At 55.1% G+C, this 24666-nt stretch overlaps 2 protein-coding genes across 5 annotated transcripts in view; one reads left to right on the forward strand and one right to left on the reverse strand.

Moving 5' to 3' along the window:
• LOC135054474 (oocyte zinc finger protein XlCOF6-like) overlaps positions 1 to 1446 on the reverse strand; it is a 71719-nt gene extending 70273 nt beyond the window's left edge. For both annotated transcript variants that reach the window (XM_063957572.1, XM_063957571.1), the window contains exon 1: positions 1303 to 1446. The gene's annotated coding sequence lies outside the window, so the exon portion shown is untranslated. The remainder of the gene's footprint in view (positions 1 to 1302) is intronic.
• The window catches only part of LOC135054473 (zinc finger protein 420-like), an 89848-nt gene continuing 66542 nt past the window's right edge, over positions 1361 to 24666 (forward strand). The window contains exon 1 of one of the 3 annotated variants that reach the window (XM_063957570.1): positions 1361 to 1871. The gene's annotated coding sequence lies outside the window, so the exon portion shown is untranslated. The remainder of the gene's footprint in view (positions 1872 to 24666) is intronic. The other 2 variants (XM_063957569.1, XM_063957568.1) reach the window with 2 other exon arrangements.

Here is a 24666-nt window from a genome sequence, read left to right on the forward strand (position 1 = left end):
CTGCCCCGCGTGTGTATAACTGTGTCCTGTCCCGCGTGTGTATAACTGTGTCCTGCCCCGCGTGTGTGTATAACTGTGTCCTGCCCCGCGTGTGTATAACTGTGTCCTGCCCCCGCGTGTGTATATAATTGTGTCCTGCCCCGCGTGTGTATAACTGTGTCCTGCCCCATATAACTGTGTGAGGGGGATAGAAGAGGACAGGCATGGGGCGGGAGGTGAAGGGGATAGAAGGGGACAGGCAGGGGGGGACAGGGAGGGGGTGGCAGGTGAGGGGGATAGAAGGGGACAGGCAGGGGGCGGCAGGTGAGGGGGATAGAAGGGGACAGGCAGGGGACGGCAGGTGAGGGGGATAGAAGAGGACAGGCAGGTGAGGGGGATAGAAGGGGACAGGCAGGGGGCGGCAGGTGAGGGGGATAGAAGGGGACAGGCAGGGGGCGGCAGGTGATGGGGATAGAAAAGGACAGGCAGGGGGCGGCAGGTGAGGGGGATAGAAGGGGACAGGCAGGGGGGTGGCAGGTGAGGGGGATAGAAGAGGACAGGCAGGGGGTGACAGGTGAGGGGGATAGAAGGGGACAGGCAGGGGGGTGGCAGGTGAGGGGGATAGAAGGGGACAGGCAGGGGGCGGCAGATGAGGGGGATAGAAGGGGACAGGCAGGGGGCGGCAGATGAGGGGGATAGAAGGGGACAGGCATGGGACGGCAGGTGAGGGGGATAGAAGAGGACAGGCAGGGGGTGGCAGGTGAGGGGGATAGAAGGGGACAGGCAGGGGGCGGCAGGTGAGGGGGATAGAAGGGGACAGGCAGGAGGCGGCAGGTGAGGGGGATAGAAGAGGACAGGCAGGGGGCAGCAGGTGAGGGGGATAGAAGGGGACAGGCAGGGGGCGGCAGGTGAGGGGGATAGAAGAGGACAGGCAGGGGACGGGAGGTGAGGGGGATAGAAGGGGACAGGCAGGGGGGGTATGGGAGGCAGGCAGGGGGCAGGAGAGTATGGAAGGCAGGGGCAGGAGGAGATGGGGATCTGGGAGGTAGGGGCTGCAGGGGAGGGGGGTGTATGGGAGGTAGGAGAGGGGGGTATGGGAGGCAGGTAGGGGGCAATTGGGAAGGGACAGGAGACAAGAAGGGGCAACCCTATTCACCCCCTATGTGTATATAGCGCCCCCTATGTGTAACACCCTGTATGAGCAGAGACATCAGTGTGTGCAGTGATGTGTGTGTGTGTATGACACGGGTAATATACTCTCCATGCACCACACACTGCAGCACATACACCCTGCCCGGCAGGAGAGGGGGCGGCGGCCATTACCTGGAGGAGACCGGGGGCGGAGCTCTGTGTACAGGAAGGGGCGGGGCGATGTTTCCGGGTCACCGTCTAGAGCAAGGGATCAGCCACCAGCCCCGCCCACTCTCTCATAGGCTGCAGCTACCCGTCACTCAGCCAGCCCCGCCCCTGTCTCTAGCTATTGGTCGAAGGGTCCAATCACTCAGTCCCCTTTCTCCCGCCCATAGCTCGCAGCCCCGCCCCCTCTCCCTCCAAATAACGTCACGATGAGTGACGGGAATCTCCGACCAATGGCGGTTGGAGTGAGCGGGGCTGGAAGATGAGTGACGGGACGCTGCGCTTTACGATTGGGAGGGTGGGCGGAGGTGCTACTGGTTGCTTAGTGACTGCGGCTGTCCTACCCATAATCCCATGCGCTAACCCTCCAGTATACAGGTCAGTAGTCGGTGGAGTGAATATCGGAGTGGCAGAAGGGATCTTCTGACGTATCTAGGGGAGGAGCTACGTTACCTGGGGGAGGAGCTACGGACGAACAGGGCACCTGAAAAGTACCCTCGCCACGCTTCGGGCTCGGTGGCTCCGCTCCGCTAAAGGTAATAGTTGTTGGTGTGGATATCCCGCTGGCCTAGCCCCTCCCCCTTGTGTCGTGACTCCTGCCCCAGACGGAAAAGAGCCCTTAGCCCACTTGATTCTAACATCTACCGTATATTACACTGGCAGATATATATATACCGGGTACTCTGACGTCACTGTGCACAGTGCAGACCCAAATACCCCAAATCACTGTATAGAGACCTGAATATAACTGTATCCTGCCCCGCATGTGTATATAACTGTGTCCTGCCCCGCATGTGTATATAACTGTGTCCTGCCCCGCGTGTGTATATAACTGTGTCCTGCCCCGCGTGTATATATAACTGTATCCTGCCCCGCGTGTGTATATAACTGTGTCCTGCCCCCGCGTGTGTGTATAACTGTGTCCTGCCCCCGCGTGTGTGTATAACTGTGTCCTGCCCCGCGTGTATATATAACTGTGTCCTGCCCCGCGTGTGTATATAACTGTATCCTGCCCCGCGTGTGTATATAACTGTGTCCTGCCCCCGCGTGTGTGTATAACTGTGTCCTGCCCCGCGTGTATATATAACTGTGTCCTGCCCCGCGTGTGTGTATAACTGTGTCCTGCCCCGCGTGTATATATAACTGTGTCCTGCCCCCGCGTGTATATATAACTGTGTCCTGCCCCGCGTGTGTGTATAACTGTGTCCTGCCCCCGCGTGTGTGTATAACTGTGTCCTGCCCCGCGTGTGTATATAACTGTGTCCTGCCCCGCGTGTATATATAACTGTGTCCTGCCCCGCGTGTGTGTATAACTGTGTCCTGCCCCGCGTGTATATATAACTGTGTCCTGCCCCCGCGTGTATATATAACTGTATCCTGCCCCGCGTGTGTATATAACTGTGTCCTGCCCCCGCGTGTGTGTATAACTGTGTCCTGCCCCCGCGTGTGTGTATAACTGTGTCCTGCCCCCGCGTGTGTGTATAACTGTGTCCTGCCCCCGCGTGTGTGTATAACTGTGTCCTGCCCCCGCGTGTGTGTATAACTGTGTCCTGCCCCGCGTGTATATATAACTGTGTCCTGCCCCGCGTGTGTGTATAACTGTGTCCTGCCCCGCGTGTATATATAACTGTGTCCTGCCCCGCGTGTTTGTATAACTGTGTCCTGCCCCGCGTGTGTGTATAACTGTGTCCTGCCCCGCGTGTGTGTATAACTGTGTCCTGCCCCCGCGTGTGTGTATAACTGTGTCCTGCCCCCGCGTGTGTGTATAACTGTGTCCTGCACCCGCGTGTGTGTATAACTGTGTCCTGCACCCGCGTGTGTGTATAACTGTGTCCTGCACCCGCGTGTGTGTATAACTGTGTCCTGCCCCCGCGTGTGTGTATAACTGTGTCCTGCCCCCGCGTGTATATATAACTGTGTCCTGCCCCGCGTGTGTGTATAACTGTGTCCTGCCCCGCGTGTATATATAACTGTGTCCTGCCCCGCGTGTATATATAACTGTGTCCTGCCCCCGCGTGTGTGTATAACTGTGTCCTGCCCCGCGTGTGTATATAACTGTGTCCTGCCCCGCGTGTATATATAACTGTGTCCTGCCCCGCGTGTGTATATAACTGTGTCCTGCCCCCGCGTGTATATATAACTGTGTCCTGCCCCCGCGTGTGTATATAACTGTGTCCTGCCCCGCGTGTGTATAACTGTGTCCTGCCCCGCGTGTGTATAACTGTGTCCTGCCCCATATAACTGTATCCTGCCCCGCGTGTGTATATAACTGTGTCCTGCCCCGCGTGTATATATAACTGTGTCCTGCCCCGCGTGTGTATATAACTGTGTCCTGCCCCGCGTGTGTATATAACTGTGTCCTGCCCCGCGTGTGTATATAACTGTGTCCTGCCCCGCGTGTGTATATAACTGTGTCCTGCCCCGCGTGTGTATATAACTGTGTCCTGCCCCGCGTGTGTATATAACTGTGTCCTGCCCCGCGTGTGTATATAACTGTGTCCTGCCCCGCGTGTGTATATAACTGTGTCCTGCCCCGCGTGTGTATATAACTGTCCTGCCCCGCGTGTGTATATAACTGTGTCCTGCCCCGCGTGTGTATATAACTGTGTCCTGCCCCGCGTGTGTATATAACTGTGTCCTGCCCCGCGTGTGTATATAACTGTGTCCTGCCCCGCGTGTATATATAACTGTGTCCTGCCCCGCGTGTGTATAACTGTGTCCTGCCCCGCGTGTGTATAACTGTGTCCTGCCCCATATAACTGTATCCTGCCCCGCGTGTGTATAACTGTGTCCTGCCCCATATAACTGTATCCTGCCCCGCGTGTGTATAACTGTGTCCTGCCCCATATAACTGTATCCTGCCCCGCGTGTGTATATAACTGTGTCCTGCCCCGCGTGTATATATAACTGTGTCCTGCCCCGCGTGTGTATATAACTGTGTCCTGCCCCGCGTGTGTATATAACTGTGTCCTGCCCCGCGTGTGTATATAACTGTGTCCTGCCCCGCGTGTGTATATAACTGTGTCCTGCCCCGCGTGTGTATATAACTGTGTCCTGCCCCGCGTGTGTATATAACTGTGTCCTGCCCCGCGTGTGTATATAACTGTGTCCTGCCCCGCGTGTGTATATAACTGTGTCCTGCCCCGCGTGTGTATATAACTGTGTCCTGCCCCGCGTGTGTATATAACTGTGTCCTGCCCCGCGTGTGTATATAACTGTGTCCTGCCCCGCGTGTGTATATAACTGTGTCCTGCCCCGCGTGTGTATATAACTGTGTCCTGCCCCGCGTGTGTATATAACTGTGTCCTGCCCCGCGTGTGTATAACTGTATCCTGCCCCGCATGTGTATAACTGTGTCCTGCCCCGAGTGTATATAACTGTGTCCTGCCCCGTATAACTGTGTCCTGCCCCCGCGTGTGTATAACTGGGTCCTGCCCCATATAAATGTGTTCTGCCCCGCGTGTGTATAACTGTGTCCTGCCCCGAGTGTGTATAACTGTGTCCTGCCTCGCGTGTGTATAACTGTGTCCTGCCCCTTATAACTGTGTCCTGCCCCTTATAACTGTGTCCTGCCCCTTATAACTGTGTCCTGCCCCTTATAACTGTGTCCTGCCCCTTATAACTGTCTCCTGCCCCTTATAACTGTCTCCTGCCCCGTGTAACTGTGTCCTGCCCCCGCGTGTGTATAACTGTATCCTGCCCCGCGTGTGTATATAACTGTGTCCTGCCCCGCGTGTGTGTAACTGTCCTGCCCCGTACAACTGTGTCCTGCCCCGCGTGTGTGTAACTGTGTCCTGCCCCGCGTGTGTGTAACTGTGTCCTGCCCCGCGTGTGTGTATAACTGTATCCTGCCCCGCGTGTGTATAACTGTTTCCTGCCCCGCGTGTATATATAACTGTATCCTGCCCCGCGTGTGTATATAACTATGTCCTGCCTCGCGTGTGTATAACTGTGTCCTGCCTCGCGTGTGTATAACTGTGTCCTGCCTCGCGTGTGTATAACTGTGTCCTGCCTCGCGTGTATATATAACTGTATCCTGCCCCGCGTGTGTATTACTATATCCTGCCCCGCGTGTGTATATAACTGTGTACTGCCCCGCGTGTATATATAACTGTATCCTGCCCCGCGTGTATATATAACTGTATCCTGCCCCGCGTGTGTATATAACTATGTCCTTCCTCGCGTGTGTATAACTGTGTCCTGCCTCGCGTGTATATATAACTGTATCCTGCCCCGCGTGTGTATAACTATATCCTGCCCCGCGTGTGTATATAACTGTGTCCTGCCCCGCGTGTGTATAACTGTGTCCTGCCCCGCGTGTGTATAACTGTGTCCTGCCCCGCGTGTGTATAACTGTGTCCTGCCCCGTGTGCGTATAACTATGTCCTGCCCGAGTGCATATAACTGTGTCCTGCCCCGAGTGTATATAACTGTGTCCTGCCCCGCGTGTGTATAACTATCCTACCCCGCGTGTGTATAACTGTATCCTGCCCCGCGTGTGTATAACTGTATCCTGCCCCGCGTGTGTATAACTATGTCCTGCCCCGTATAATTGTGTCCTGCCCCCGCATGTGTATAACTGTCCTGCCCCATATAACTGTGTCCTGCCCCATATAACTGTGTCCTGCCCCATATAACTGTGTCCTGCCCCATATAACTGTGTCCTGCCCCATATAACTGTGTCCTGCCCCATATAACTGTGTCCTGCCCCATATAACTGTGTCCTGCCCCATATAACTGTGTCCTGCCCCATATAACTGTGTCCTGCCCCATATAACTGTGTCCTGCCCCATATAACTGTGTCCTGCCCCATATAACTGTGTCCTGCCCCATATAACTGTGTCCTGCCCCATATAACTGTGTCCTGCCCCGCGTGTATAACTGTGTCCTGCCCCGCGTGTATAACTGTGTCCTGCCCCATATAACTGTGTCCTGCCCCATATAACTGTGTCCTGCCCCGCGTGTATAACTGTGTCCTGCCCCATATAACTGTATCCTGCCCCGCGCGTGTGTATAACTGTGTCCTGCCTCGCGTGTGTATAACTGTGTCCTGCCCCCGCGTGTGTATAACTGTGTCCTGCCGCGCGTGTGTATAACTGTGTCCTGCCCCGCGTGTGTGTATAACTGTGTCCTGCCCCGCGTGTGTGTATAACTGTGTCCTGCCCCGCGTGTGTGTATAACTGTGTCCTGCCCCGCGTGTGTGTATAACTGTGTCCTGCCCCGCGTGTGTGTAGAACTGTGTCCTGCCCCGCGTGTGTGTAGAACTGTGTCCTGCCCCGCGTGTGTGTAGAACTGTGTCCTGCCCCGCGTGTGTGTAGAACTGTGTCCTGCCCCGCGTGTGTGTAGAACTGTGTCCTGCCCCGCGTGTGTATAGAACTGTGTCCTGCCCCGCGTGTGTATAGAACTGTGTCCTGCCCCGCGTGTGTATAGAACTGTGTCCTGCCCCGCGTGTGTATAGAACTGTGTCCTGCCCCGCGTGTGTATAGAACTGTGTCCTGCCCCGCGTGTGTATAGAACTGTGTCCTGCCCCGCGTGTGTATAGAACTGTGTCCTGCCCCGCGTGTGTATAGAACTGTGTCCTGCCCCGCGTGTGTATAGAACTGTGTCCTGCCCCGCGTGTGTATAGAACTGTGTCCTGCCCCGCGTGTGTATAGAACTGTGTCCTGCCCCGCGTGTGTATAGAACTGTGTCCTGCCCCGCGTGTGTATAGAACTGTGTCCTGCCCCGCGTGTGTATAGAACTGTGTCCTGCCCCGCGTGTGTATAGAACTGTGTCCTGCCCCGCGTGTGTATAGAACTGTGTCCTGCCCCGCGTGTGTATAGAACTGTGTCCTGCCCCGCGTGTGTATAGAACTGTGTCCTGCCCCGCGTGTGTATAGAACTGTGTCCTGCCCCGCGTGTGTATAGAACTGTGTCCTGCCCCGCGTGTGTATAGAACTGTGTCCTGCCCCGCGTGTGTATAGAACTGTGTCCTGCCCCGCGTGTGTATAGAACTGTGTCCTGCCCCGCGTGTGTATAGAACTGTGTCCTGCCCCGCGTGTGTATAGAACTGTGTCCTGCCCCGCGTGTGTATAGAACTGTGTCCTGCCCCGCGTGTGTATAGAACTGTGTCCTGCCCCGCGTGTGTATAGAACTGTGTCCTGCCCCGCGTGTGTATAGAACTGTGTCCTGCCCCGCGTGTGTATAGAACTGTGTCCTGCCCCGCGTGTGTATAGAACTGTGTCCTGCCCCGCGTGTGTATAGAACTGTGTCCTGCCCCGCGTGTGTATAGAACTGTGTCCTGCCCCGCGTGTGTATAGAACTGTGTCCTGCCCCGCGTGTGTATAGAACTGTGTCCTGCCCCGCGTGTGTATAGAACTGTGTCCTGCCCCGCGTGTGTATAGAACTGTGTCCTGCCCCGCGTGTGTATAGAACTGTGTCCTGCCCCGCGTGTGTATAGAACTGTGTCCTGCCCCGCGTGTGTATAGAACTGTGTCCTGCCCCGCGTGTGTATAGAACTGTGTCCTGCCCCGCGTGTGTATAGAACTGTGTCCTGCCCCGCGTGTGTATAGAACTGTGTCCTGCCCCGCGTGTGTATAGAACTGTGTCCTGCCCCGCGTGTGTATAGAACTGTGTCCTGCCCCGCGTGTGTATAGAACTGTGTCCTGCCCCGCGTGTGTATAGAACTGTGTCCTGCCCCGCGTGTGTATAGAACTGTGTCCTGCCCCGCGTGTGTATAGAACTGTGTCCTGCCCCGCGTGTGTATAGAACTGTGTCCTGCCCCGCGTGTGTATAGAACTGTGTCCTGCCCCGCGTGTGTATAGAACTGTGTCCTGCCCCGCGTGTGTATAGAACTGTGTCCTGCCCCGCGTGTGTATAGAACTGTGTCCTGCCCCGCGTGTGTATAGAACTGTGTCCTGCCCCGCGTGTGTATAGAACTGTGTCCTGCCCCGCGTGTGTATAGAACTGTGTCCTGCCCCGCGTGTGTATAGAACTGTGTCCTGCCCCGCGTGTGTATAGAACTGTGTCCTGCCCCGCGTGTGTATAGAACTGTGTCCTGCCCCGCGTGTGTATAGAACTGTGTCCTGCCCCGCGTGTGTATAGAACTGTGTCCTGCCCCGCGTGTGTATAGAACTGTGTCCTGCCCCGCGTGTGTATAGAACTGTGTCCTGCCCCGCGTGTGTATAGAACTGTGTCCTGCCCCGCGTGTGTATAGAACTGTGTCCTGCCCCGCGTGTGTATAGAACTGTGTCCTGCCCCGCGTGTGTATAGAACTGTGTCCTGCCCCGCGTGTGTATAGAACTGTGTCCTGCCCCGCGTGTGTATAGAACTGTGTCCTGCCCCGCGTGTGTATAGAACTGTGTCCTGCCCCGCGTGTGTATAGAACTGTGTCCTGCCCCGCGTGTGTATAGAACTGTGTCCTGCCCCGCGTGTGTATAGAACTGTGTCCTGCCCCGCGTGTGTGTAGAACTGTGTCCTGCCCCGCGTGTGTGTAGAACTGTGTCCTGCCCCGCGTGTGTGTAGAACTGTGTCCTGCCCCGCGTGTGTGTAGAACTGTGTCCTGCCCCGCGTGTGTGTAGAACTGTGTCCTGCCCCGCGTGTGTGTAGAACTGTGTCCTGCCCCGCGTGTGTGTAGAACTGTGTCCTGCCCCGCGTGTGTGTAGAACTGTGTCCTGCCCCGCGTGTGTGTAGAACTGTGTCCTGCCCCGCGTGTGTGTAGAACTGTGTCCTGCCCCGCGTGTGTGTAGAACTGTGTCCTGCCCCGCGTGTGTGTAGAACTGTGTCCTGCCCCGCGTGTGTGTAGAACTGTGTCCTGCCCCGCGTGTGTGTAGAACTGTGTCCTGCCCCGCGTGTGTGTAGAACTGTGTCCTGCCCCGCGTGTGTGTAGAACTGTGTCCTGCCCCGCGTGTGTGTAGAACTGTGTCCTGCCCCGCGTGTGTATACAACTGTGTCCTGCCCCGCGTGTGTGTAGAACTGTGTCCTGCCCCGCGTGTGTGTATAACTGTGTCCTGCCCGCGCGTGTGTGTATAACTGTGTCCTGCCCCGCGTGTGTGTATAACTGTGTCCTGCCCCGCGTGTGTGTATAACTGTGTCCTGCCCCGCGTGTCTATAACTGTGTCCTGCCCCGCGTGTGTATAACTGTATCCTGCCCCGCGTGTGTATAACTGTATCCTGCCCCGCGTGTGTATAACTGTATCCTGCCCCGCGTGTGTATAACTGTGTCCTGCCCCGAGTGTATATAACTGTGTCCTGCCCCGTATAACTGTGTCCTGCCCCCGCGTGTGTATAACTGGGTCCTGCCCCATATAAATGTGTTCTGCCCCGCGTGTGTATAACTGTGTCCTGCCCCGAGTGTGTATAACTGTGTCCTGCCTCGCGTGTGTATAACTGTGTCCTGCCCCTTATAACTGTGTCCTGCCCCTTATAACTGTGTCCTGCCCCTTATAACTGTCTCCTGCCCCTTATAACTGTCTCCTGCCCCTTATAACTGTGTCCTGCCCCTTATAACTGTGTCCTGCCCCTTATAACTGTCTCCTGCCCCTTATAACTGTGTCCTGCCCCTTATAACTGTCTCCTGCCCCGTGTAACTGTGTCCTGCCCCCGCGTGTGTATAACTGTATCCTGCCCCGCGTGTGTATATAACTGTGTCCTGCCCCGCGTGTGTGTAACTGTCCTGCCCCGTACAACTGTGTCCTGCCCCGCGTGTGTGTAACTGTGTCCTGCCCCGCGTGTGTGTAACTGTGTCCTGCCCCGCGTGTGTGTATAACTGTATCCTGCCCCGCGTGTGTATAACTGTTTCCTGCCCCGCGTGTATATATAACTGTATCCTGCCCCGCGTGTGTATATAACTATGTCCTGCCTCGCGTGTGTATAACTGTGTCCTGCCTCGCGTGTGTATAACTGTGTCCTGCCTCGCGTGTGTATAACTGTGTCCTGCCTCGCGTGTATATATAACTGTATCCTGCCCCGCGTGTGTATTACTATATCCTGCCCCGCGTGTGTATATAACTGTGTACTGCCCCGCGTGTATATATAACTGTATCCTGCCCCGCGTGTATATATAACTGTATCCTGCCCCGCGTGTGTATATAACTATGTCCTTCCTCGCGTGTGTATAACTGTGTCCTGCCTCGCGTGTATATATAACTGTATCCTGCCCCGCGTGTGTATATAACTGTGTCCTGCCCCGCGTGTGTATATAACTGTGTCCTGCCCCGCGTGTGTATAACTGTGTCCTGCCCCGCGTGTGTATAACTGTGTCCTGCCCCGCGTGTGTATAACTGTGTCCTGCCCCGCGTGTGTATAACTGTGTCCTGCCCCGTGTGCGTATAACTATGTCCTGCCCCGAGTGCATATAACTGTGTCCTGCCCCGAGTGTATATAACTGTGTCCTGCCCCGCGTGTGTATAACTATCCTACCCCGCGTGTGTATAACTGTATCCTGCCCCGCGTGTGTATAACTGTATCCTGCCCCGCGTGTGTATAACTATGTCCTGCCCCGTATAATTGTGTCCTGCCCCCGCATGTGTATAACTGTCCTGCCCCATATAACTGTGTCCTGCCCCATATAACTGTGTCCTGCCCCATATAACTGTGTCCTGCCCCATATAACTGTGTCCTGCCCCATATAACTGTGTCCTGCCCCATATAACTGTGTCCTGCCCCGCGTGTATAACTGTGTCCTGCCCCATATAACTGTATCCTGCCCCGCGCGTGTGTATAACTGTGTCCTGCCTCGCGTGTGTATAACTGTGTCCTGCCCCCGCGTGTGTATAACTGTGTCCTGCCGCGCGTGTGTATAACTGTGTCCTGCCCCGCGTGTGTGTATAACTGTGTCCTGCCCCGCGTGTGTGTATAACTGTGTCCTGCCCCGTGTGTGTGTATAACTGTATCCTGCCCCGCGTGTGTATAACTGTTTCCTGCCCCGCGTGTATATATAACTGTATCCTGCCCCGCGTGTGTATATAACTATGTCCTGCCTCGCGTGTGTATAACTGTGTCCTGCCTCGCGTGTGTATAACTGTGTCCTGCCTCGCGTGTGTATAACTGTGTCCTGCCTCGCGTGTATATATAACTGTATCCTGCCCCGCGTGTGTATTACTATATCCTGCCCCGCGTGTGTATATAACTGTGTACTGCCCCGCGTGTATATATAACTGTATCCTGCCCCGCGTGTATATATAACTGTATCCTGCCCCGCGTGTGTATATAACTATGTCCTTCCTCGCGTGTGTATAACTGTGTCCTGCCTCGCGTGTATATATAACTGTATCCTGCCCCGCGTGTGTATAACTATATCCTGCCCCGCGTGTGTATATAACTGTGTCCTGCCCCGCGTGTGTATAACTGTGTCCTGCCCCGCGTGTGTATAACTGTGTCCTGCCCCGCGTGTGTATAACTGTGTCCTGCCCCGTGTGCGTATAACTATGTCCTGCCCCGAGTGCATATAACTGTGTCCTGCCCCGAGTGTATATAACTGTGTCCTGCCCCGCGTGTGTATAACTATCCTACCCCGCGTGTGTATAACTGTATCCTGCCCCGCGTGTGTATAACTGTATCCTGCCCCGCGTGTGTATAACTATGTCCTGCCCCGTATAATTGTGTCCTGCCCCCGCATGTGTATAACTGTCCTGCCCCATATAACTGTGTCCTGCCCCATATAACTGTGTCCTGCCCCATATAACTGTGTCCTGCCCCATATAACTGTGTCCTGCCCCATATAACTGTGTCCTGCCCCATATAACTGTGTCCTGCCCCGCGTGTATAACTGTGTCCTGCCCCATATAACTGTATCCTGCCCCGCGCGTGTGTATAACTGTGTCCTGCCTCGCGTGTGTATAACTGTGTCCTGCCCCGCGTGTGTATAGAACTGTGTCCTGCCCCGCGTGTGTATAGAACTGTGTCCTGCCCCGCGTGTGTATAGAACTGTGTCCTGCCCCGCGTGTGTATAGAACTGTGTCCTGCCCCGCGTGTGTATAGAACTGTGTCCTGCCCCGCGTGTGTATAGAACTGTGTCCTGCCCCGCGTGTGTATACAACTGTGTCCTGCCCCGCGTGTGTATACAACTGTGTCCTGCCCCGCGTGTGTATACAACTGTGTCCTGCCCCGCGTGTGTATACAACTGTGTCCTGCCCCGCGTGTGTATAGAACTGTGTCCTGCCCCGCGTGTGTATAGAACTGTGTCCTGCCCCGCGTGTGTATAGAACTGTGTCCTGCCCCGCGTGTGTATAGAACTGTGTCCTGCCCCGCGTGTGTATAGAACTGTGTCCTGCCCCGCGTGTGTATAGAACTGTGTCCTGCCCCGCGTGTGTATAGAACTGTGTCCTGCCCCGCGTGTGTATACAACTGTGTCCTGCCCCGCGTGTGTATACAACTGTGTCCTGCCCCGCGTGTGTATACAACTGTGTCCTGCCCCGCGTGTGTATACAACTGTGTCCTGCCCCGCGTGTGTATACAACTGTGTCCTGCCCCGCGTGTGTATACAACTGTGTCCTGCCCCGCGTGTGTATACAACTGTGTCCTGCCCCGCGTGTGTATACAACTGTGTCCTGCCCCGCGTGTGTATACAACTGTGTCCTGCCCCGCGTGTGTATACAACTGTGTCCTGCCCCGCGTGTGTATACAACTGTGTCCTGCCCCGCGTGTGTATACAACTGTGTCCTGCCCCGCGTGTGTATACAACTGTGTCCTGCCCCGCGTGTGTATACAACTGTGTCCTGCCCCGCGTGTGTATACAACTGTGTCCTGCCCCGCGTGTGTATACAACTGTGTCCTGCCCCGCGTGTGTATACAACTGTGTCCTGCCCCGCGTGTGTATACAACTGTGTCCTGCCCCGCGTGTGTATACAACTGTGTCCTGCCCCGCGTGTGTATACAACTGTGTCCTGCCCCGCGTGTGTATACAACTGTGTCCTGCCCCGCGTGTGTATACAACTGTGTCCTGCCCCGCGTGTGTATACAACTGTGTCCTGCCCCGCGTGTGTATACAACTGTGTCCTGCCCCGCGTGTGTATACAACTGTGTCCTGCCCCGCGTGTGTATACAACTGTGTCCTGCCCCGCGTGTGTATACAACTGTGTCCTGCCCCGCGTGTGTATACAACTGTGTCCTGCCCCGCGTGTGTATACAACTGTGTCCTGCCCCGCGTGTGTATACAACTGTGTCCTGCCCCGCGTGTGTATACAACTGTGTCCTGCCCCGCGTGTGTATACAACTGTGTCCTGCCCCGCGTGTGTATACAACTGTGTCCTGCCCCGCGTGTGTATACAACTGTGTCCTGCCCCGCGTGTGTATACAACTGTGTCCTGCCCCGCGTGTGTATACAACTGTGTCCTGCCCCGCGTGTGTATACAACTGTGTCCTGCCCCGCGTGTGTATACAACTGTGTCCTGCCCCGCGTCCTGCCCCGCGTGTGTATACAACTGTGTCCTGCCCGCGTGTGTATACAAACTGTGTCTGCCCCGCGTGTGTATACAACTGTGTCCTGACACGCGTGTGTATACAACTCTGAGTCCTTCTGCCCCCGCGTGTGTATACAACTGTGTCTGCCCCCGCGTGTGTATAAACTGTGTCCCTGCCCCGCGTGCTGGTATACAACTGTGTCCTGCCCCGCGTGTGTATACAACTGTGTCCTGCCCCGCGTGTGTATACAACTGTGTCCTGCCCCGCGTGTGTATACAACTGTGTCCTGCCCCGCGAGGTCCTGGGTGTGTATACAACTGTGTCCTGCCCCGCGTGTGTATACAACTGTGTCCTGCCCCGCGTGTGTATACAACTGTGTCCTGCCCCGCGTGTGTATACAACTGTGTCCTGCCCGCGTGTGTATACAACTGTGTCCTGCCCCGCGTGTGTATACAACTGTGTCCTGCCCCGCGTGTGTATACAACTGTGTCCTGCCCCGCGTGTGTATACAACTGTGTCCTGCCCCGCGTGTGTATACAACTGTGTCCTGCCCCGCGTGTGTATACAACTGTGTCCTGCCCCGCGTGTGTATACAACTGTGTCCTGCCCCGCGTGTGTATACAACTGTGTCCTGCCCCGCGTGTGTATACAACTGTGTCCTGCCCCGCGTGTGTATACAACTGTGTCCTGCCCCGCGTGTGTATACAACGTGTGTCCTGCCCCGCGTGTGTATACAACTGTGTCCTGCCCGCGTGTGTATACAACTGTGTCCTGCCCCGCGTGTGTATTACAACTGTGTCCTGCCCCGCGTGTGTATACAACTGTGTCCTGCCCCGCGTGTGTATACAACTGTGTCCTGCCCCGCGTGTGTATACAACTGTGTCCTGCCCCGCGTGTGTATACAACTGTGTCCTGCCCCGCGTGTGTATACAACTGTGTCCTGCCCCCGCGTGTGTATACAACTGTGTCCTGCCCCGCGTGTGTATACAACTGTGTCCTGCCCCGCGTGTGTATACAACTGTGTCCTGCCCCGCGTGTGTATACAACTGTGTCCTGCCCCGCGTGTGTATACAACTGTGTCCTGCCCCGCGTGTGTATACAACTGTGTCCTGCCCCGCGTGTGTATACAACTGTGTCCTGCCCCGCGTGTGTATACAACTGTGTCCTGCCCCGCGTGTGTATACAACTGTGTCCTGCCCCGCGTGTGTATACAACTGTGTCCTGCCCCGCGTGTGTATACAACTGTGTCCTGCCCCGCGTGTGTATACAACTGTGTCCTGCCCGCGTGTGTATACAACTGTGTCCTGCCCCGCGTGTGTATACAACTGTGTCCTGCCCCGCGTGTGTATACAACTGTGTCCTGCCCCGCGTGTGTATACAACTGTGTCCTGCCCGCGTGTGTATACAACTGTGTCCTGCCCCGCGTGTGTATACAACTGTGTCCTGCCCCCGCGTGTGTATACAACTGTGTCCTGCCCGCGTGTGTATACAACTGTGTCCTGCCCCGCGTGTGTATACAACTGTGTCCTGCCCCGCGTGTGTATACAACTGTGTCCTGCCCCGCGTGTGTATACAACTGTGTCCTGCCCCGCGTGTGTATACAACTGTGTCCTGCCCCGCGTGTGTATACAACTGTGTCCTGCCCCGCGTGTGTATACAACTGTGTCCTGCCCCGCGTGTGTATACAACTGTGTCCTGCCCCGCGTGTGTATACAACTGTGTCCTGCCCCGCGTGTGTATACAACTGTGTCCTGCCCCGCGTGTGTATACAACTGTGTCCTGCCCCGCGTGTGTATACAACTGTGTCCTGCCCCGGTCGTGTGTATACAACTGTGTCCTGCCCCGCGTGTGTATACAACTGTGTCCTGCCCCGCGTGTGTATACAACTGTGTCCTGCCCCGCGTGTGTATACAACTGTGTCCTGCCCCGCGTGTGTATACAACTGTGTCCTGCCCCGCGTGTGTATACAAACTGTTGTCCTGCCCCGCGTGTGTATACAACTGTGTCCTGCCCGCGTGTGTATACAACTGTGTCCTGCCCCGCGTGTGTATACAACTGTGTCCTGCCCCGCGTGTGTATACAACTGTGTCCTGCCCCGCGTGTGTATACAACTGTGTCCTGCCCCGCGTGTGTATACAACTGTGTCCTGCCCCGCGTGTGTATACAACTGTGTCCTGCCCCGCGTGTGTATACAACTGTGTCCTGCCCCGCGTGTGTATACAACTGTGTCCTGCCCCGCGTGTGTATACAACTGTGTCCTGCCCCGCGTGTGTATACAACTGTGTCCTGCCCCGCGTGTGTATACAACTGTGTCCTGCCCCGCGTGTGTATACAACTGTGTCCTGCCCCGCGTGTGTATACAACTGTGTCCTGCCCCGCGTGTGTATACAACTGTGTCCTGCCCCGCGTGTGTATACAACTGTGTCCTGCCCCGCGTGTGTATACAACTGTGTCCTGCCCCGCGTGTGTATACAACTGTGTCCTGCCCGCGTGTGTATACAACTGTGTCCTGCCCCGCGTGTGTATACAACTGTGTCCTGCCCCGCGTGTGTATACAACTGTGTCCTGCCCCGCGTGTGTATACAACTGTGTCCTGCCCCGCGTGTGTATACAACTGTGTCCTGCCCCGCGTGTGTATACAACTGTGTCCTGCCCGCGTGTGTATACAACTGTGTCCTGCCCCGCGTGTGTATACAACTGTGTCCTGCCCCGCGTGTGTATACAACTGTGTCCTGCCCCGCGTGTGTATACAACTGTGTCCTGCCCCCGCGTGTGTATACAACTGTGTCCTGCCCCGCGTGTGTATACAACTGTGTCCTGCCCCGCGTGTGTATACAACTGTGTCCTGCCCCGCGTGTGTATACAAACTGTGTCCTGCCCCGCGTGTGTATACAACTGTGTCCTGCCCCGCGTGTGTATACAACTGTGTCCTGCCCCGCGTGTGTATACAACTGTGTCCTGCCCCGCGTGTGTATACAACTGTGTCCTGCCCCGCGTGTGTATACAACTGTGTCCTGCCCGCGTGTGTATACAACTGTGTCCTGCCCCGCGTGTGTATACAACTGTGTCCTGCCCCGCGTGTGTATACAACTGTGTCCTGCCCCGCGTGTGTATACAACTGTGTCCTGCCCCGCGTGTGTATACAACTGTGTCCTGCCCCGCGTGTGTATACAACTGTGTCCTGCCCGCGTGTGTATACAACTGTGTCCTGCCCCGCGTGTGTATACAACTGTGTCCTGCCCGCGTGTGTATACAACTGTGTCCTGCCCCGCGTGTGTATACAACTGTGTCCTGCCCCGCGTGTGTATACAACTGTGTCCTGCCCCGCGTGTGTATACAACTGTGTCCTGCCCCGCGTGTGTATACAACTGTGTCCTGCCCCGCGTGTGTATACAACTGTGTCCTGCCCCGCGTGTGTATACAACTGTGTCCTGCCCCGCGTGTGTATACAACTGTGTCCTGCCCCGCGTGTGTATACAACTGTGTCCTGCCCCGCGTGTGTATACAACTGTGTCCTGCCCCGCGTGTGTATACAACTGTGTCCTGCCCCGCGTGTGTATACAACTGTGTCCTGCCCCGCGTGTGTATACAACTGTGTCCTGCCCCGCGTGTGTATACAACTGTGTCCTGCCCCGCGTGTGTATACAACTGTGTCCTGCCCCGCGTGTGTATACAACTGTGTCCTGCCCCGCGTGTGTATACAACTGTGTCCTGCCCCGCGTGTGTATACAACTGTGTCCTGCCCCGCGTGTGTATACAACTGTGTCCTGCCCCGCGTGTGTATACAACTGTGTCCTGCCCCGCGTGTGTATACAACTGTGTCCTGCCCCGCGTGTGTATACAACTGTGTCCTGCCCCGCGTGTGTATACAACTGTGTCCTGCCCCGCGTGTGTATACAACTGTGTCCTGCCCCGCGTGTGTATACAACTGTGTCCTGCCCCGCGTGTGTATACAACTGTGTCCTGCCCCGCGTGTGTATACAACTGTGTCCTGCCCCGCGTGTGTATACAACTGTGTCCTGCCCCGCGTGTGTATACAACTGTGTCCTGCCCCGCGTGTGTATACAACTGTGTCCTGCCCCGCGTGTGTATACAACTGTGTCCTGCCCCGCGTGTGTATACAACTGTGTCCTGCCCCGCGTGTGTATACAACTGTGTCCTGCCCCGCGTGTGTATACAACTGTGTCCTGCCCCGCGTGTGTATACAACTGTGTCCTGCCCCGCGTGTGTATACAACTGTGTCCTGCCCCGCGTGTGTATACAACTGTGTCCTGCCCCGCGTGTGTATACAACTGTGTCCTGCCCCGCGTGTGTATACAACTGTGTCCTGCCCCGCGTGTGTATACAACTGTGTCCTGCCCCGCGTGTGTATACAACTGTGTCCTGCCCCGCGTGTGTATACAACTGTGTCCTGCCCCGCGTGTGTATACAACTGTGTCCTGCCCCGCGTGTGTATACAACTGTGTCCTGCCCCGCGTGTGTATACAACTGTGTCCTGCCCCGCGTGTGTATACAACTGTGTCCTGCCCCGCGTGTGTATACAACTGTGTCCTGCCCCGCGTGTGTATACAACTGTGTCCTGCCCCGCGTGTGTATACAACTGTGTCCTGCCCCGCGTGTGTATACAACTGTGTCCTGCCCCGCGTGTGTATACAACTGTGTCCTGCCCCGCGTGTGTATACAACTGTGTCCTGCCCCGCGTGTGTATACAACTGTGTCCTGCCCCGCGTGTGTATACAACTGTGTCCTGCCCCGCGTGTGTATACAACTGTGTCCTGCCCCGCGTGTGTATACAACTGTGTCCTGCCCCGCGTGTGTATACAACTGTGTCCTGCCCCGCGTGTGTATACAACTGTGTCCTGCCCCGCGTGTGTATACAACTGTGTCCTGCCCCGCGTGTGTATACAACTGTGTCCTGCCCCGCGTGTGTATACAACTGTGTCCTGCCCCGCGTGTGTATACAACTGTGTCCTGCCCCGCGTGTGTATACAACTGTGTCCTGCCCCGCGTGTGTATACAACTGTGTCCTGCCCCGCGTGTGTATACAACTGTGTCCTGCCCCGCGTGTGTATACAACTGTGTCCTGCCCCGCGTGTGTATACAACTGTGTCCTGCCCCGCGTGTGTATACAACTGTGTCCTGCCCCGCGTGTGTATACAACTGTGTCCTGCCCCGCGTGTGTATACAACTGTGTCCTGCCCCGCGTGTGTATACAACTGTGTCCTGCCCCGCGTGTGTATACAACTGTGTCCTGCCCCGCGTGTGTATACAACTGTGTCCTGCCCCGCGTGTGTATACAACTGTGTCCTGCCCCGCGTGTGTATACAACTGTGTCCTGCCCCGCGTGTGTATACAACTGTGTCCTGCCCCGCGTGTGTATACAACTGTGTCCTGCCCCGCGTGTGTATACAACTGTGTCCTGCCCCGCGTGTGTATACAACTGTGTCCTGCCCCGCGTGTGTATACAACTGTGTCCTGCCCCGCGTGTGTATACAACTGTGTCCTGCCCCGCGTGTGTATACAACTGTGTCCTGCCCCGCGTGTGTATACAACTGTGTCCTGCCCCGCGTGTGTATACAACTGTGTCCTGCCCCGCGTGTGTATACAACTGTGTCCTGCCCCGCGTGTGTATACAACTGTGTCCTGCCCCGCGTGTGTATACAACTGTGTCCTGCCCCGCGTGTGTATACAACTGTGTCCTGCCCCGCGTGTGTATACAACTGTGTCCTGCCCCGCGTGTGTATACAACTGTGTCCTGCCCCGCGTGTGTATACAACTGTGTCCTGCCCCGCGTGTGTATACAACTGTGTCCTGCCCCGCGTGTGTATACAACTGTGTCCTGCCCCGCGTGTGTATACAACTGTGTCCTGCCCCGCGTGTGTATACAACTGTGTCCTGCCCCGCGTGTGTATACAACTGTGTCCTGCCCCGCGTGTGTATACAACTGTGTCCTGCCCCGCGTGTGTATACAACTGTGTCCTGCCCCGCGTGTGTATACAACTGTGTCCTGCCCCGCGTGTGTATACAACTGTGTCCTGCCCCGCGTGTGTATACAACTGTGTCCTGCCCCGCGTGTGTATACAACTGTGTCCTGCCCCGCGTGTGTATACAACTGTGTCCTGCCCCGCGTGTGTATACAACTGTGTCCTGCCCCGCGTGTGTATACAACTGTGTCCTGCCCCGCGTGTGTATACAACTGTGTCCTGCCCCGCGTGTGTATACAACTGTGTCCTGCCCCGCGTGTGTATACAACTGTGTCCTGCCCCGCGTGTGTATACAACTGTGTCCTGCCCCGCGTGTGTATACAACTGTGTCCTGCCCCGCGTGTGTATACAACTGTGTCCTGCCCCGCGTGTGTATACAACGGTGTCCTGCCCCGCGTGTGTATACAACGGTGTCCTGCCCCGCGTGTGTATACAACGGTGTCCTGCCCCGCGTGTGTATACAACGGTGTCCTGCCCCGCGTGTGTATACAACGGTGTCCTGCCCCGCGTGTGTATACAACGGTGTCCTGCCCCGCGTGTGTATACAACGGTGTCCTGCCCCGCGTGTGTATACAACGGTGTCCTGCCCCGCGTGTGTGTATACAACGGTGTCCTGCCCCGCGTGTGTGTATACAACGGTGTCCTGCCCCATATAACTGTATCCTGCCCCGCGTGTGTGTATACAACGGTGTCCTGCCCCATATAACTGTATCCTGCCCCGCGTGTGTGTATACAACTGTGTCCTGCCCCGCGTGTGTATAACTGTGTCCTGCCCCGCGTGTGTATAACTGTGTCCTGCCCCGCGTGTGTGTATAACTGTGTCCTGCCCCGCGTGTGTGTATAACTGTGTCCTGCCCCATATAACTGTGTCCTGCCCCCGCGTGTGTGTATAACTGTGTCCTGCCCCGCGTGTGTATAACTGTGTCCTGCCCCGCGTGTATATATAACTGTGTCCTGCCCCGCGTGTATATATAACTGTGTCCTGCCCCGCGTGTGTATAACTGTGTCCTGCCCCGCGTGTGTATAACTGTGTCCTGCCCCCGCGTGTGTATAACTGTGTCCTGCCCCCGCGTGCGTGTGTATATAACTGTGTCCTGCCCCCGCGTGCAGGCCTATCTGTATATGAATAGCAGTCTCACTACGGGTTCCGCAGATACCGTAGATGGTGCCGGCTTATCTGTATATGAATAGCAGTCTCACTACGGGTTCCGCAGATACCGTAGATGGTGCAGGCCTATATGTATATGAATAGCAGTCTCACTACGGGTTCCGCAGATACCGTAGATGGTGCAGGCCTATCTGTATATGAATAGCAGTCTCACTACGGGTTCCGCAGGTACCGTAGATGGTGCCGGCCTATCTGTATATGAATAGAAGTCTGACTACGGGTTCCGCAGATACCGTAGATGGTGCAGGCCTATCTGTATATGAATAGCAGTCTGACTACGGGTTCCGCAGATACCGTAGATGGTGCAGGCCTATCTGTATATGAATAGCAGTCTCACTACGGGTTCCTCAGATACCGTAGATGGTGCCGGCCTATCTGTATATGAATAGCAGTCTCACTACGGGTTCCGCAGATACCGTAGATGGTGCCGGCCTATCTGTATATGAATAGCAGTCTCACTACGGGTTCCGCAGATACCGTAGATGGTGCCGGCCTATCTGTATATGAATAGCAGTCTGACTACGGGTTCCGCAGATACCGTAGATGGTGCCGGCCTATCTGTATATGAATAGCAGTCTCACTACGTGTTCCGCAGATACCGCAGATGGTGCAGGCCTATATGTATATGAATAGCAGTCTCACTACGGGTTCCGCAGATACCGCAGATGGTGCAGGCCTATCTGTATATGAATAGCAGTCTCACTACGGGTTCTGCAGATACCGCAGATGGTGTTGGCCTATCTGTATATGAATAGCAGTCTCACTACGGGTTCCGCAGATGGTGCAGGCCTATCTGTATATGAATAGCAGTCTCGCTACAGGTTCCGCAGATACCGTAGATGGTGCCGGCCTATCTGTATATGAATAGCAGTCTCACTACGTGTTCCGCAGATACCGTAGATGGTGCAGTCCTATATGTATATGAATAGCAGTCTCACTACGTGTTCCGCAGATACCGTAGATGGTGCCGGCCTATCTGTATATGAATAGCAGTCTCACTACGTGTTCCGCAGATACCGTAGATGGTGCCGGCCTATCTGTATATGAATAGCAGTCTCACTACGTGTTCCGCAGATACCGTAGATGGTGCCGGCCTATCTGTATATGAATAGCAGTCTCACTACGTGTTCCGCAGGTACCGTAGATGGTGCAGGCCTATCTGTATATGAATAGCAGTCTCACTACGTGTTCCGCAGATACCGTAGATGGTGCCGGCCTATCTGTATATGAATAGCAGTCTCACTACGGGTTCCGCAGATACCGTAGATGGTGCAGGCCTATCTGTATATGAATAGCAGTCTCACTACGGGTTCCGCAGATACCGTAGATGGTGCCGGCCTATCTGTATATGAATAGCAGTCTCACTACGGGTTCCGCAGATACCGTAGATGGTGCAGGCCTATCTGTATATGAATAGCAGTCTCACTACGGGTTCCTCAGATACCGTAGATGGTGCCGGCCTATCTGTATATGAATAGCAGTCTCACTACGGGTTCCGCAGATAACGTAGATGGTGCCGGCCTATCTGTATATGAATAGCAGTCTCACTACGGGTTCCGCAGATACCGTAGATGGTGCCGACCTATCTGTATATGAATAGCAGTCTCACTACGGGTTCCGCAGATACCGCAGATGGTGCAGGCCTATATGTATATGAATAGCAGTCTCACTACAGGTTCCGCAGATACCGTAGATGGTGCCGGCCTATCTGTATATGAATAGCAGTCTCACTACGGGTTACGCAGATACCGTAGATGGTGCCAGCCTATCTGTATATGAATAGCAGTCTCACTACGGGTTCCGCAGATACCGCAGATGGTGCAGGCCTATATGTATATGAATAGCAGTCTCACTACGGGTTCCGCAGGTACCGTAGATGGTGCCGGCCTATCTGTATATGAATATCAGTCTCACTACGGGTTCCGCAGATACCGTAGATGGTGCAGGCCTATCTGTATATGAATAGCAGTCTCACTACGTGTTCCGCAGATACCGTAGATGGTGACGGCCTATCTGTATATGAATAGCAGTCTCACTACGTGTTCCGCAGGTACCGTAGATGGTGCAGGCCTATCTGTATATGAATAGCAGTCTCACTACGGGTTCCGCAGGTACCGTAGATGGTGCAGGCCTATATGTATATGAATAGCAGTCTCACTACGGGTTCCGCAGGTACCGTAGATGGTGCCGGCCTATCTGTATATGAATAGAAGTCTGACTACGGGTTCCGCAGATACCGTAGATGGTGCAGGCCTATCTGTATATGAATAGCAGTCTCACTACGTGTTCCACAGGTACCGTAGATGGTGCAGGCCTATCTGTATATGAATAGCAGTCTCACTACGGGTTCCTCAGATACCGTAGATGGTGCCGGCCTATCTGTATATGAATAGCAGTCTCACTACGGGTTCCGCAGATACCGTAGATGGTGCCGGCCTATCTGTATATGAATAGCAGTCTCACTACGGGTTCCGCAGATACCGTAGATGGTGCAGGCCTATATGTATATGAATAGCAGTCTCACTACGGGTTCCGCAGATACCGCAGATGGTGCAGGCCTTTATGTATATGAATAGCAGTCTCACTACGGGTTCTGCAGATACCGTAGATGGTGTTGGCCTATCTGTATATGAATAGCAGTCTCACTACGGGTTCCGCAGGTACCGTAGATGGTGCCGGCCTATCTGTATATGAATAGAAGTCTGACTACGGGTTCCGCAGATACCGTAGATGGTGCAGACCTATCTGTATATGAATAGCAGTCTCACTACGGGTTCCTCAGATACCGTAGATGGTGCCGGCCTATCTGTATATGAATAGCAGTCTCACTACGGGTTCCGCAGGTACCGTAGATGGTGCCGGCCTATCTGTATATGAATCGAAGTCTGACTACGGGTTCCGCAGATACCGTAGATGGTGCAGGCCTATCTGTATATGAATAGCAGTCTCACTACGGGTTCCGCAGGTACCGTAGATGGTGCCGGCCTATCTGTATATGAATAGAAGTCTGACTACGGGTTCCGCAGATACCGTAGATGGTGCAGGCCTATCTGTATATGAATAGCAGTCTCACTACGGGTTCCTCAGATACCGTAGATGGTGCCGGCCTATCTGTATATGAATAGCAGTCTCACTACGGGTTCTGCAGATACCGTAGATGGTGCCGGCCTATCTGTATATGAATAGCAGTCTCACTACTGGTTCCACAGATACCGTAGATGGTGCCGGCCTATCTGTATATGAATAGCAGTCTCACTACGGGTTCCGCAGATACCGTAGATGGTGCAGGCCTATATGTATATGAATAGCAGTCTCACTACGGGTTCCGCAGATACCGCAGATGGTGCAGGCCTATATGTATATGAATAGCAGTCTCACTACAGGTTCCGCAGATACCGTAGATGGTGCCGGCCTATCTGTATATGAATAGCAGTCTCACTACGGGTTACGCAGAAACCGTAGATGGTGCAGGCCTATCTGTATATGAATAGCAGTCTCACTACGGGTTCCGCAGATATCGCAGATGGTGCAGGCCTATATGTATATGAATAGCAGTCTCACTACAGTTTCCGCAGATACCGTAGATGGTGCAGGCCTATCTGTATATGAATAGCAGTCTCACTACGGGTTCCGCAGATACCGTAGATGGTGCAGGCCTATATGTATATGAATAGCAGTCCCACTACGGGTTCCGCAGGTACCCTAGATGGTGCCGGCCTATCTGTATATGAATAGCAGTCTCACTACGGGTTCCGCAGATACCGTAGAGGGTGCCGGCCTATCTGTATGTGAATAGCAG

The sequence above is a fragment of the Pseudophryne corroboree genome, chromosome 3, assembly GCF_028390025.1.
Source record: "Pseudophryne corroboree isolate aPseCor3 chromosome 3, aPseCor3.hap2, whole genome shotgun sequence".
NCBI lineage: Eukaryota > Metazoa > Chordata > Amphibia > Anura > Myobatrachidae > Pseudophryne > Pseudophryne corroboree.